This window comes from Rhamphochromis sp. 'chilingali' (genome assembly GCF_963969265.1).
Source record: "Rhamphochromis sp. 'chilingali' genome assembly, chromosome: 3".
NCBI lineage: Eukaryota > Metazoa > Chordata > Actinopteri > Cichliformes > Cichlidae > Rhamphochromis > Rhamphochromis sp. 'chilingali'.
The window spans coordinates 38584894-38598549 of NC_137931.1; the positions used below are offsets into that span (position 1 = coordinate 38584894).

Below are 13656 nucleotides of genomic sequence, written 5' to 3' on the forward strand. Positions count from 1 at the left end.
TCTACTCCCAGTGGACATTTTACATAAACAAAAATCAAGAATAAACTGCATTGGGAGATAAACTATTTCGATCATTTGATTTAATTAAACCACAAGTATACATTCTTGATGACTGACATAAGCGTAAAAATACTGTGTTGCGTTGTAAGTGTTTAAAAATCACAGGGACAGTGTGAGTGAGCTCATCGTTCCATTTGCTAATTTTACAACTCTGGGTGGCTGATGTAACGCTTAATTTTGTTTTAGTCTTTTTTTGGATTTGCTCGGGTACCGAACTATTTTTTTCCCTCTCTTTTTATCACAAATGCACACATACAAAGACACACACTCACAAAGCCAACATTTGGAGCAATGTTTAGGTGCAGTGACCTGTTTTTGTGAGCCTGTCTGAGCAGGTCTGAATAGTCGGGCCCTCACGATGGTTGGATGGCATTCTGATCCAACGTGCTGCAGATCACGGGACCGTTTACAGAACACTGGCTACTCTCACAACAAGGGTGAGCTCACAGACCTATAAAACAAGGGTGTGGATCTAATCTGTCCGATGAACAGCATGAAATTCAAATGGGAAAAAAAGGGCTGAAGGCCCAAAAAGACAAAAACAGACAGGAAAGACTCACAACAGAGGGAAAAGTCAAAAAAGCAATGCAAAAAAAGATACTAAGGTAATAAATGAGTAATTAACCTTCAGATGATAGCATAAAGGGGGGGCTGAATGTTAACAGAGGATATTATGTTTGTGTTGGCTGTAGCTACAAATGCCCACATGGATACATTTCATTTTGACAAGAGATTTTTTTGTAAAGACATTTGTGTTTCTTTCACCAAGACAAACAGGCCTTCAGAATGAGCAGCTCTCGATGTTGCGGTGGGCCCAGTGGGGGGATCCTGTATCTGACCCAGAAGATCTCCTCACTGAGCCAAAGATCCAATACAGTCCAGAAATGGTAAGCCAAAGCCACAGAGCTGACTGACTGTCCCTTGTCACACCAAACAATTATCTCAGTATAAGGTCACCTACGATGACGCCAGTGAAGTCTTTGATTTCATGCATCATAAATAACTTAATATGAATGAAAGTGGCAGGAAAAGACGTTGAAGGTGAATTAATCAGTATCATTCACGTCCTTTAAACACGCAGGTATCACAGAAACAGAAGTCTCTTCACTCCAACGAGGCTCCCTTCCTGCATCAGACCCCGGCCAACCACTCGGCCCTGGGGACCGTTCAAACACAATCCCACCACACATTTTTCTTCTTAAACATTGTGAAATCAAATACCTCTCCAAGCTGCTCTCATTTGAACTGCCAAACAATGCTTTCCCTCACTCGTTTCACTTGCAGACAGCAGTGAGGAAAGACAGACAAAGAACATTATGGCTTTCTTGTTGAAATGCAAACTGCTGAGCACTTTCACCCTCCTCTCTAACCTTAGAACAAATATTGATTTCTAACACTTCTGTCTATACCACGACGCTCAACCTGATCTTTTAGGTTTGAAAAGAAGCGTGCCACTGTCAGCAAATTACATTTTCATTTTGACCACAGTTGGCTTGAAAGGTACCCGTTGTCATGTAACTTTGGCATCAGAAGCTTTCAGCATATGGTACTGCAGAGAAAGCTGAAAGGGGAGCTCTGGAGTGTTTCTGGGGCCCTACAAAAACTACCTCACTCAAACAGTGTACTACAAGTGTAGAAGATTCAGTGTTTTTAGTGTTTGCTCCTGCAGTTAAAGTTTCAATTTGACACGCTAAACAGTCTTATAATCATTACAAATGGCTCACTTATGGTATTTACACTACAACAGAGGATGTAAGCATTTGATAATATTATAACACAGAAAATTATTTAGTTTTTTAAATGTATATATGGTTCCCATGTCGCACTCTTGCTTCATTTTAAATAAGCTTTCTGGCTAAGGTATTTCTGTTTGGAGTTTCCGTGTCCTCCCATCTGGCTTCTCCCCACAGTCCATGAATGTCAAAGATATGAATGTTAGGTTAACTGGTGATTATGAATTTTCCATAGGTGTGAAATTGAGCAAAAATAGTTATTTGTCTCTCTGGTTTAGTCCAGTAATAGAGTGGTGACCAGGGTGTATCCTGCTTCTCATCCAATGACAGTTGGGATAGGGGCCAGAGCCACCATGAGATGGAAAAGCTGAGAAAAATGGATAGACAGATGAACATGCGGTTACCAACCTTTATGGCTTGTGGCCTTTTCAAATGGAGCAATGGCCACTGTGACAGATCGTCATACGTTTTGGCCACAATGTGGGTTTGAGTTAAGAGCATTCGAAGTTAAGAATGAGGTTTTGTTTCTTACATTGATATATTTGGATGAAAAAAATTGAAAACCCCATCCATCTTCTTCCGTTTATCCAATTTGGAGCTGTGGGTGAGGGATGTGGGAGCCTATCCCAGGTGGCATGGAGTAAGAGGCAGGGTATACCCAGGACAGATCGCCAGTCTGTCTGGGCTAACAGAGAGAGAGACAACCATTCATACTCATATGTGAGCTTTCCCTTAGAGAAAGGGCAAGGACCTCAGTCATTCAGGAGTGACTCAAAGTAAACCCGCTGGGCATCAAATGGGTCAGTTGGGGTGGTGTTACAGGTGTTTCTGGCATGTGCAACCCGGAAGTAGCCCGAAGGATTGTAGCTTTTAACTGGCTTGGGAACACCTTGGTATTTCTACAGAAGTGCTGAAGGCAGGTAGGGAGGGCCGGACATTTTTACTTAGACTGCTGCCCCCTGCTGTAGAAAATGAAAGGATGTCCTGATTCCCTATTTGGAGCTCTATTAGCTCACAAGAATTACACATGATGATTTAGAAAGTCAAATGAAATGCACACTGTGTATTCATCCAATGAGCTTCTGATTTTTAGATACCCATTGATATCATGGACTTTTGACACATCTTATTGGAATTAACACAGTGGCATAGATCACCTATAGACAGTAAGGGACAAAACATGTTTTGGTACATAAGCAGAACAGCAATTACGAGATATCAAAACTTGTGCCGTCTAAACTTGCCCCAATTTTCAAATTTGTACAAATCAACCAAGCATTCCTTCCCTAACCATATGTATAAACTGTGTACTGCTATGTGCATGTGTTTTCACATGCAAGACAAGTGTGCACTTCAACTGAGTCCTTTCAAGCGCGCTATAAAAGCTGCTGTCAGCTGTATACCATGGCGCCAGATAGGAAATAGAAGTCTTGGTACAGAATTGGGACTGAGCTGAGTGAAGCTGAGTGGGACCTCTGAGTAAAACTCTCTCCAAGTTAAATTCAACAATGGCCGACTCACAGCTCTGGCACACAGGATAAGTGGAAATGTGGTGGTGAACTGTACACCTCTGTGAACATGATGGAGTGGAGTAAACCATGCTTTCAGCAGAAGTTTGGGTCAGACAGAAGTGTTTCCCTCAGATTATTCCAGAAGATAATTTAGCCACAAAGGTGTAGATTAAAATGCAAAGTAGGACTTTATAAAAGAAAAAATAAGACAGTGAGCAGTGCAAGTTCCAAGTTCTGGATCTCATAATCACAGCATCAGCAATCTAACGCTCTAAAAATGACCACCTAAGCTCATTTTATGCAAAGGTGTATTTAATTTAAGTGCAATTATCAAGCATATGGGTTATAAGAGCCCAGTACTTATGTAAACTCAGAAAAAAAAAAACCAGCACCTTCCCAGGAAATCCTGCAAGATATACACCCAATGACAGAAAGATGGCTAAATCTGTGACACGCATGTCTGTGAAAGAGTGTAGATTTAGGTGCAGTCTTACTACTGTAATAGCAGGAAACTAGCATTATTATTACTATTATTAAAGACAATTACTGAATCCACGGCCTCTGCTGCCATGCTCTAATGCGACCATTATATACAATTATAGAATAACAATGGCATTACTCTGTCAAAACAAAGCTAATTTTAGGGCTTGCAATTACTCAGAGAAAGCCATTACTTTAAATTACTCTAGTTTCTTATCATGACATAGTATTTGCCTAAGAAAAGCTGACTTTGGATAAAAATATAGAAATTGTCTTTGTTCTCCAAATGGACTCAGGACATTGGCTAATGCAACGTTTGCCAGTGAGGCTATTGGTAGAAAGCTGAAACATCACTGGCATCTTGCTCAGACCTTTGCACCAATCATTAGCTCGCTCTTGCTTATGTTCTGGTTTAAATATGTCTGCCAGTGATTGACAGATTACCGTTTGGCAACTCCAACAATCCTGGAGTCCATAAAGGCTCAATCTCGTCCAATCACAGAGTCGGGCCAAACTCCGCCCAAGCCTAGTGCTGCCTGCACAGGAAACCAGCTCCAGATGCAGCCCCTGGAGGAAGGTGAGTGTTTCAGATGCAGTGCAGTGCACTAACCAGAACCAGGCCTCACTTGCATTGCTCCCTGCCTGCACAATGAACCTTTTTCTGGGCCTGAAGGCAGGGGGAGGGGGTGGGTGTTGGAGGTGTGGGTCCTTGTGGGAGCATGAACCAAGTTGGCTATAGGTCAGTTGTTCTAGTCGACCAAAGACTCTCTGGCCAGAACTCACCTCAAAGGGTTTTCACACAGTTTATCATTACCATAGGAACCAGGAAAAAAACTAATTTGAATTATTTTGGAAAAGCACACATGTGCTTCATTTGCAAATATATAATCACAACCAATTTGCATTCACAAATAACACGCAAAGCTGGAAGGGATACAAGCAAACTTCTAAAAGCAAAACACATAAATCCTCGGGGAATGAAGACAGCAACTAAAGTTTGCCTCTAAATTATGTAATGCAAGCTTACCATTGATTTGTAATAGAACAGCTGGAAGACAAACAAAGTCTTTACCCTTAGAGAGACTGGAAGGATTCTGCACATGTAAACAACACCAAAAATGAATGCAAACTCACATTCTGTTAATGAGCATGCCTTATCCAAGCCTGCTGGCACGAGTGCACGTGTGCAGTATCTCAGCGGAGACACCTGGTCATTGTAACCTGCTGTGATGACAATGACGGATCCGAGAATGGGTTTACCGTTTATTAAAAGGCGGAAATTTGCCTCAAGTTAAGGAGGAATGGAAAAATATAGTTTATCTCTGGATCTCTTAACAGCCATTATTCTGTCTTGTGTGAAAGGTTGTGGACATTGTATCAGATTTTTAACCAGAACAACGGAAACAGGACTTTAAACACAAAGAAGAGCAAGTGTGCACATAAGATCATAGACATACTGAACAGTGGAAGATCAACTTAAATCACTCTGTTTTCTGCGAAATGAGGTTGGATTTTATTTATTCATCCCATCCTTGTCTTCCTAATCAGGAAACAAGCAATAAATTAGCCATAGAAATTAAGTCTGATTGTGTTTGTTTATATACAAGAGACATTTAAAACCGCTTTTTACAGTAAGATTTTTATCAGCAAACATTTGCAGAGTTTATTTGTCTTTGTCCATTTTTTGTTCTCACAAAACATCATTCAATTTGGCTAATTTTTCAGAGGTTGAGACAGGCCAAAGACGTGGATTGTGCTAACTACAACATCTGAAAGCCTGAGCGGTTCCCTACCTTCTAAAATGTGAGGCTTCAGCTGTTCAGAAGCTGTACGAAATTACAAATACATCTTACTTTTGCTGCTGGCTGACTTTGATGTAAGTCATGACTATGATGTACAAATGTAAATTGAAAAACAAGTAGCTTCTGAACGTTTTGTGTACTCAGGTACTACATACAACTACAGGTATTGCCACATACACCAGGGCTGAAATTTTAAGGATTACACTTGTCACTTCTCTCTTCTCTAGACGTATCATCATCCAGGTGACCTGGTAATGTAACAAAAATGTTTGAGGGGAAAGCAGACCGAGATTTTCTTTCATGCAACTCCACCTGTACAGGGTGGATTATGGAACGTACACCCTGATCGCAAACATGCATGTTGTCTATCAGTGGGCCAACTCATGCATGTCTCTGACTGAGGGGAACATAAATAGAAAAAAGGAGTAAAGGAGAAAGACATGAGTACTTTATTGATTGCCTGATGGGATAAATGTACAGCTGCCTGGCAGCTCAACGCACTGGAAATTGTTTTTTGTATTACAGTTCATTCCTGTATTTGTTTTATTTTTTTCCTGAATGCTGCACCTGCAATATCAAATTGGTGCAAATGTTTTCTTAACATTTCTTGGATTCGTATGCATTTCATCAAGTTGTATGTACTGAGTTCTTAGGCCGCTGTACAGAAAGTGAGCTTAGTAAGCTAGTCTAGATCCAGCAGCTTGCCTGTAATGCTTGCTGGATGACAGACACGTAAAACTTTTGTTTTAAATGAGGTCTGAATAACCACACAGTGTTTGAGATGTGTGTGATTCCATTCTGCCCAGCCAAGTAGCCCGGATGCTGAACTGCACGCTACACTGTTGGGGGAGAAATCAATGAACATCTGCACAGAGAGGGATGGATGGTCAGCTGCCTCTCTGTCTGTGCAAGTAAAAACTTTCAGTAGTTTTTACATCAGTTTTCGTCTCTTTCACCTTTTATCCCCTTTAATCGTCTGTCTCCCCATGCAACTCTCGGTCTTTTATCTTTTCCTCTTTTGCTCCCTGTGTGTCAAAAGTTGGTTTGGCACAGAGCTTGAGGACTATAATTTAGAGGAGACATGAGACCCAATCACAGAAACAAACACAGTCCCCGCACTCCACCCTGTCACCGCCAGTCAGCCACATGCTGGTCAATGTGGCTGGATTCTGTCTGCCCGGCACACGACACCATGCCTGCTTATCTCACTTAGGCTAAGACCTGCAGTTCGTTTGCGGTGCTGGAAAAATACGGAAGACAGAAGTCGCACAAGCTTTTAAGGTAGTATACTCTCTTATGGTTGGAAACATAAGGAAATTAACAAGGCTTCTTTTTTTTGCTGCATGGGCTGCAACAGATTATGGCGCAATTCTCCAGATGAGAGAACTGCAGCCACAAACCCCAGGGCCATGTAAAACCTCCCGCATTTTTCTCACACTGAGGAAAACCAAATCATACAAAGACACATGCACACAGAAACACACAAACATCCCCCTAATACTGCCAAGGATAGTACATTACATCCACTACTAATTGACTCAGGAGGCTCCAGCAGGGAGAAAACATCCTGAGGTAAACACACGGTTTCTACACGAAGCAGAATGAAACGGCCACAATTCGTCCGATGGGATTCAAAGCAAAACAACTGTGTTTGACATTTTACTGTTGCTCAGTTTCACTTTTTCCTGCATCCATTCAGAACAGACACAATATACATATTCACTTTTCTTTTCATGCATCTACTTTTCTTTCTTTTTTTCTTAAATCAAAGAAACATGAGAGATTAAAACAGCCCCTCTGAATCCAGGGTCTGTCTCACACATGGATGAGAAGTTGCATAGTCGGTGGGGGCAGAATAGTTGGGGGTTTGAGTATAGTTAACCAGGAGGTTATTTCAAAATAAGAGCTTGGCTTATATGGAAAGAGTAGGCAAAATTCAAATGTGTAAATTCTTACTTGCAATTAAGCATGATCCTTCAATATGTTTAAGCTTGATTTATGATTAAAAAAATTTTTTTAAGTTAATGAGTCTGTTTGTATAAGGGAAGGCTAAAGTTTCTGCCTCTGAGAGATGTTGCACTTTGATTCAGATCCAGGGCTTGAGGAAAATCACAAACATTAGGGGGCACTGCTGCACCATGACAAATCCCATCCATGAATGCACCCTGCATGGACTGAACTGTGTCTGTCTGTTTTCTTTCCCTCCAAAACTCCATTCTGGAAAAGGCTTCAAAAGACAGGAAATGTGCGACAGTTGAAATGAATATTTTTAAACTATATGCTGCATACTGCCGGTCAGAGCTGTGTGACTGTGAATCCTGCATATCTGACCTTAAGTCTGTCCGTGCAGTAACTTCTAAATTCAGCAGCGTGTCATCACTAGCTTTGGCAGAACTCTGTCATCAATTAGTTTGTAGTAACGTTTGAATAAAACATGAAATTCATTATGAATAAACTAAGAGCTGCATCACGTACTGGTGTACTATGACGCGAGTCATTACTCTGAGGAGCAGCAGTGTGCTCTCAGTCTCTCAATGGACGGAGCTAGTGTGTGTGTGTGTGTGTGTTGAGGAACTATATCGTGAGCCGCATATTGGCAGTAGGCAGGGCTTCTTTTCTGACCTCACGTTAACACAGAGGTCAGAGGCAACACTGTACTTACCAGAGAGGACTTCAAAATGAGAAAAAAATGGTTATGCACACATCTGTTTTAAAGCAATGGGTTTCAAGGCTTGCCGAGGAAATGTGAGTGATGCATGTGGGTTTTTTTGTGTGTGTGTAAATAAGGTCTACATCATAATCTGGACTGTCTAGCCAACCTGTGCATATCTCAGATAGACACAGACAAACACGCCTACGCGTGGCAGCTCTTCCCTAAACATTTATAGAACACTCATTACTGCAACGGGAAATGGAAAACAACTAATCTCCCTTCATCCCACTGTAAAAGCACTCTCATACACACACCTGGCTGGATGTTGATGTGTACTGGAAGACTTTAACAACAACCAAAACAATCTGGAAAGAATATACAATAAGCATAAATATAAATCCAAAGACAGACAGAGGAAAAGTTTGGAATTATGGGAAGTGACTGAAGAAAGACCTCCTCTAAGAGATGTTATTAGTGAGTGAGCTAGATCCCATGATGCTCTCTGATGATCTATTTGGTGATGAGACTCAGACCAATTCTTTATCAGTCAATTATGATTAACCAGGTCATTTTACTGTCTGAGCTGAGGCTAACTTTAGATGTCTGAGTATTTATTTTTTTTAAAATCAGCAGATTGTGAAAGAAGACCTGAATTTCAGTGTGTGCATACAAACACTTCAATTAAAGATTTGAATGACCGCATAATAAAGAGCTACAGGCAGATTCTTCAATCCGTTTTTTATTGGAAAGCCATGGTTCACACATAAAGGAGAAGAGAAAATTGAGTTAGGAAACTGGAGCCACAGTCAGGGCTACTGATGAAAGGAACTTTCAAAATAAAAGCTGAGAAGAGATAAAATGTTTATTTCTAACTTCCAAAATTTGAAAGCGTTACTGACAAACACATCTTTGCAAGATGTTTTTTTTAAACACAGTAACTTCTCTGTCTGTGCTCAGCATGTCAGAGCAGTGGACCATAAAAAGAAAGCTTTTTCTGTGAGTAACCCAAGTCCTGTGTCTGGGTTGCATTCTGCACACACAACAGTCCTCTGTCACACACACATACTAGCATGTCACCACTAATACAAGTTTAACTTTGCCTTACTAATGCAAACATACACCAAATTATAGCAACAGAAGCATTTTGTGCCATGCTTATGTTAACTGACGTGTCACAGGAGAAGCTATACACAACATAACATGCAGGCAAGAGCGCGAGCACAGACATACAGCGATTTGTTTGCAGACTACATGTCTGCACATTAACACCCATCACCCTCCATGAATTCCATCTGTTATAACACTGAGTATCAGAGGGCTTAACAGGATCTCTTTTTGGCAATTCATTTGAGCCTGACCCACATTTCATGAAAAGTGGCAAAGACTGATAGCCACAAACAAGTACAGGGGCTGAAGGAGACAGAAGTTGGGGTCAGGATGGAGACAGGCAGGGTGATGAGCGCATGGCTGACTTCTCTTTATGTATGAATATATGTGTGCGTCTGTGTGAAAACGAAACAGTCCTGGTCTGCTGACTCTGGTTCAAAACACATTCTGAAATGGAACAATACAAACAAAATCAGCCAGGATTTCTACTGCGCAAACATTCCCAGAGCTTTAAGCTCATGGCTCAGCTAAAAACACTAACAGGAGAAGTACTGAAGCAAGCTTAAACCATTAATACTGGCTAACACCTTTCCCCACCCCCCAAACCTGGTTTTAGACGCAACACATCCCCATCCCCATTATTCTCTCCCCATTCCAAGATTTATGAATCCATCACATAGTGTATCAGGGATATCAGGAGTAATTTTTAATTGACTTCCAAATGCATATACAAAATGACATGCCAACTATGCTGAGAGAAAATGAATGTACTTTAAAAACTAATGAAAATAGAAATTTAATCTACAAAAGAAGTATCAAAGCTCACATTCCAATTTAACCAAACATCAAGTATTATATAAACACATCCTGCATTGGCTAGAAACCTGTGAAAAACTGGTTGAAAATTCAGCAAGTTATGATGATTTGTGGATAGATCTCGTACTTCCATAAATATGCAACATAGCACAGAGATGACTTGTGCTAACATGATTGGTGTACTGACGCACAAGATTCAATTACAAATCACAAATGGTGAAATCACAACTGCCAACACTAACAAGTATTATAGCATTAATCAAGTAACAGCTCCAGAGGGCTTTTGCAAGAAAGTTTAGAATGACTAAGGATCAAGATGGTGTTGGACAAATGAGTCCAAGTGATTCACTAAACTTGAACACTGAACTCCCCTTCATACATTATACCCAAATCCTTATCATACTCCTCCTAGAGTTCTTATGGCTCTTCTTCACTTCCCAGAATTCTTGGGTCACGTGCTGCGTTCCCCTCACGCATCACACATCCCTCACAACAACTTAAAGACAACAGCTTGCTGATGTTTCTCACACATTCTATTTGGGTGGATAATTTCTCAACTAAGGAAAAGGCTTAAAATGTTTTCAGCTGTTTTAAATTTGACTATATCTCTTGCACCTCTTGGGCCCACAATCACTGACCATCTCTGGCCTTTATTCCAAGTTAAAGTTGACAATGTGTCACAGGGTGCACGACGTTTGCCTGACCTCTGTGATAACTGATAACAGTAGATGTCTGGCAGTAAATCCTCAGACACCATTCATCTCTTCATACACTGTGAAAATAAATGTCTCTCTTTTTCATCCCTTCCCATCATCTCTGTCCTTCCTGAACAGATGGTAAACACATCACTAATGTCTTGTCTGTCTGTTTGTCTATCCTGTGACGCTGCGCAGAGCCTCGCTGTTAAACAAGAACTAAACACATCACACTGGCAAAGAGGTACATCTTCTCCAAACAGCACTAAGACTGTGAGAACTATAGTGTCACTTTGTGCTTGATGACTTAAGTACTAAAGTGCACCCAAGTATACCACTCGGCTAATATTATCCAATTTGTACCACAACGCCTGTATTCAGTAGTCTGTAGACTTGCGCTCACCACACACTTTTTGGTATACTTTGTTAACAAATTTCCACTTCAGGACTTCATAAATCTGTAGATCAAAATATTATAAAGTTTTATTCCATTCTAATAAAATGCTGTTATACTTTGATTTAATCTCCTAAAAAAAGTTCTGCAACAATTAATAGACTGATAAAAATGTCTGATTAATGAGTATCAAAGCAATTAAAGTTAAACAATTAAACTCACACTTTTGTGCCAGTGCTACATGGCACAGTTATCTTTAGACATAAAGGGCAAAAGCTAGCTGAAAGAGGACAAATTGTAAAAGCCTAACTGTCCAGAAACCAAACTGCAGTTTGCTGCATTTGTATCCATGTGGTACAAACCTTAACTACTTAGGTCACAACAGTCGAGGGATTTTATTGTTGTCATTCAGATGTCTTTAGTCTCACATGATATTGGACAAAAGAGTTAATGTCGATTTCTGTGCCACTGGAGAACAAGAGTAATTATTTTTTCCTTTTTCTTTATAACACTTGCAAAAAATAATATACTATGTAAATTTAATGTAAATCGGATGATTCTGACACATCTGACACTGCTCCCCCCCAACTAAATGCACTTCTACAGTGATTTAATACTGAAATGATGATCTGGATCTGAAATACATAAAAGTACTGCTTGACTGACCCGAAACGTTGGAGTGCCACAGAGCCATTTTGGCACTCCAATGTCCATGAGCCATAACAAAAAATAGTCTTTTTTCTCCTCCTTTTGAGTCAGTTTCCATCTAATTGGTTGTTCGTTGCAAATGGAAGGTTTAACCAGCAGGTTGGTTGCTTCTACAGGGAGTGCAGAATTATTAGGCAAATGAGTATTTTGTCCACATCATCCTCTTTATGCATGTTGTCTTACTTCAAGCCGTATAGGCTCGAAAGCCTACTACCAATTAAGCATATTAGGTGATGTGCATCTCTGTAATGAGAAGGGGTGTGGTCTAATGACGTCAACACCCTATATCAGGTGTGCATAATTATTAGGCAACGTCCTTTCCTTTGGCAAAATGGGTCAAAAGAAGGACTTGACAGGCTCAGAAAAGTCAAAAATAGTGAGATATCTTGCAGAGGGATGCAGCAGTCTCAAAATTGCAAAGCTTCTGAAGCGTGATCATCGAACAATCAAGCGTTTCATTCAAAATAGTCAACAGGGTCGCAAGAAGCGTGTGGAAAAACCAAGGCGCAAAATAACTGCCCATGAACTGAGAAAAGTCAAGCGTGCAGCTGCCAAGATGCCACTTGCCACCAGTTTGGCCATATTTCAGAGCTGCAACATCACTGGAGTGCCCAAAAGCACAAGGTGTGCAATACTCAGAGACATGGCCAAGGTAAGAAAGGCTGAAAGACGACCACCACTGAACAAGACACACAAGCTGAAACGTCAAGACTGGGCCAAGAAATATCTCAAGACTGGTTTTTCTAAGGTTTTATGGACTGATGAAATGAGAGTGAGTCTTGATGGGCCAGGTGGATGGGCCCGTGGCTGGATTGGTAAAGGGCAGAGAGCTCCAGTCCGACTCAGACGCCAGCAAGGTGGAGGTGGAGTACTGGTTTGGGCTGGTATCATCAAAGATGAGCTTGTGGGGCCTTTTCGGGTTGAGGATGGAGTCAAGCTCAACTCCCAGTCCTACTGCCAGTTTCTGGAAGACACCTTCTTCAAGCAGTGGTACAGGAAGAAGTCTGCATCCTTCAAGAAAAACATGATTTTCATGCAGGACAATGCTCCATCACACGCGTCCAAGTACTCCACAGCGTGGCTGGCAAGAAAGGGTATAAAAGAAGAAAAACTAATGACATGGCCACCTTGTTCACCTGATCTGGAGCCCATTGAGAACCCGTGGTCCATCATCAAATGTGAGATTTACAAGGAGGGAAAACAGCACACCTCTCTGAACAGTGTCTGGGAGGCTGTGGTTGCTGCTGCACGCAATGTTGATGGTGAACAGATCAAAACACTGACAGAATCCATGGATGGCAGGCTTTTGAGTGCCCTTGCAAAGAAAGGTGGCTATATTGGTCGCTGATTTGTTTTTGTTTGGTTTTTGAATGTCAGAAATGTATATTTGTGAATGTGGAGATGTTATATTGGTTTCACTGGTAAAAATAAATAATTGAAATGGGTATATATTTGTTTTTTGTTAAGTTGCCTAATAATTCTGCACAGTAATAGTCACCTGCACACACAGATATCCCCCTAAAATAGCTAAAACTAAAAACAAACTAAAAACTACTTCCAAAAACATTCAGCTTTGATATTAATGAGTTTTTTGGGTTCATTGAGAACATGGTTGTTGTTCAATAATAAAATTATTCCTCAAAAATACAACTTGCCTAATAATTCTGCACTCCCTGTATGCTCACAGCCAGAGCTAA

General features: G+C 40.8%; 1 protein-coding gene across 1 annotated transcript in view; it reads right to left on the reverse strand.

The window, feature by feature from the left end:
- scfd2 (sec1 family domain containing 2) overlaps positions 1 to 13656 on the reverse strand; it is a 104965-nt gene that overhangs the window by 58245 nt on the left and 33064 nt on the right. The gene's annotated exons all lie outside the window — the stretch shown is intronic.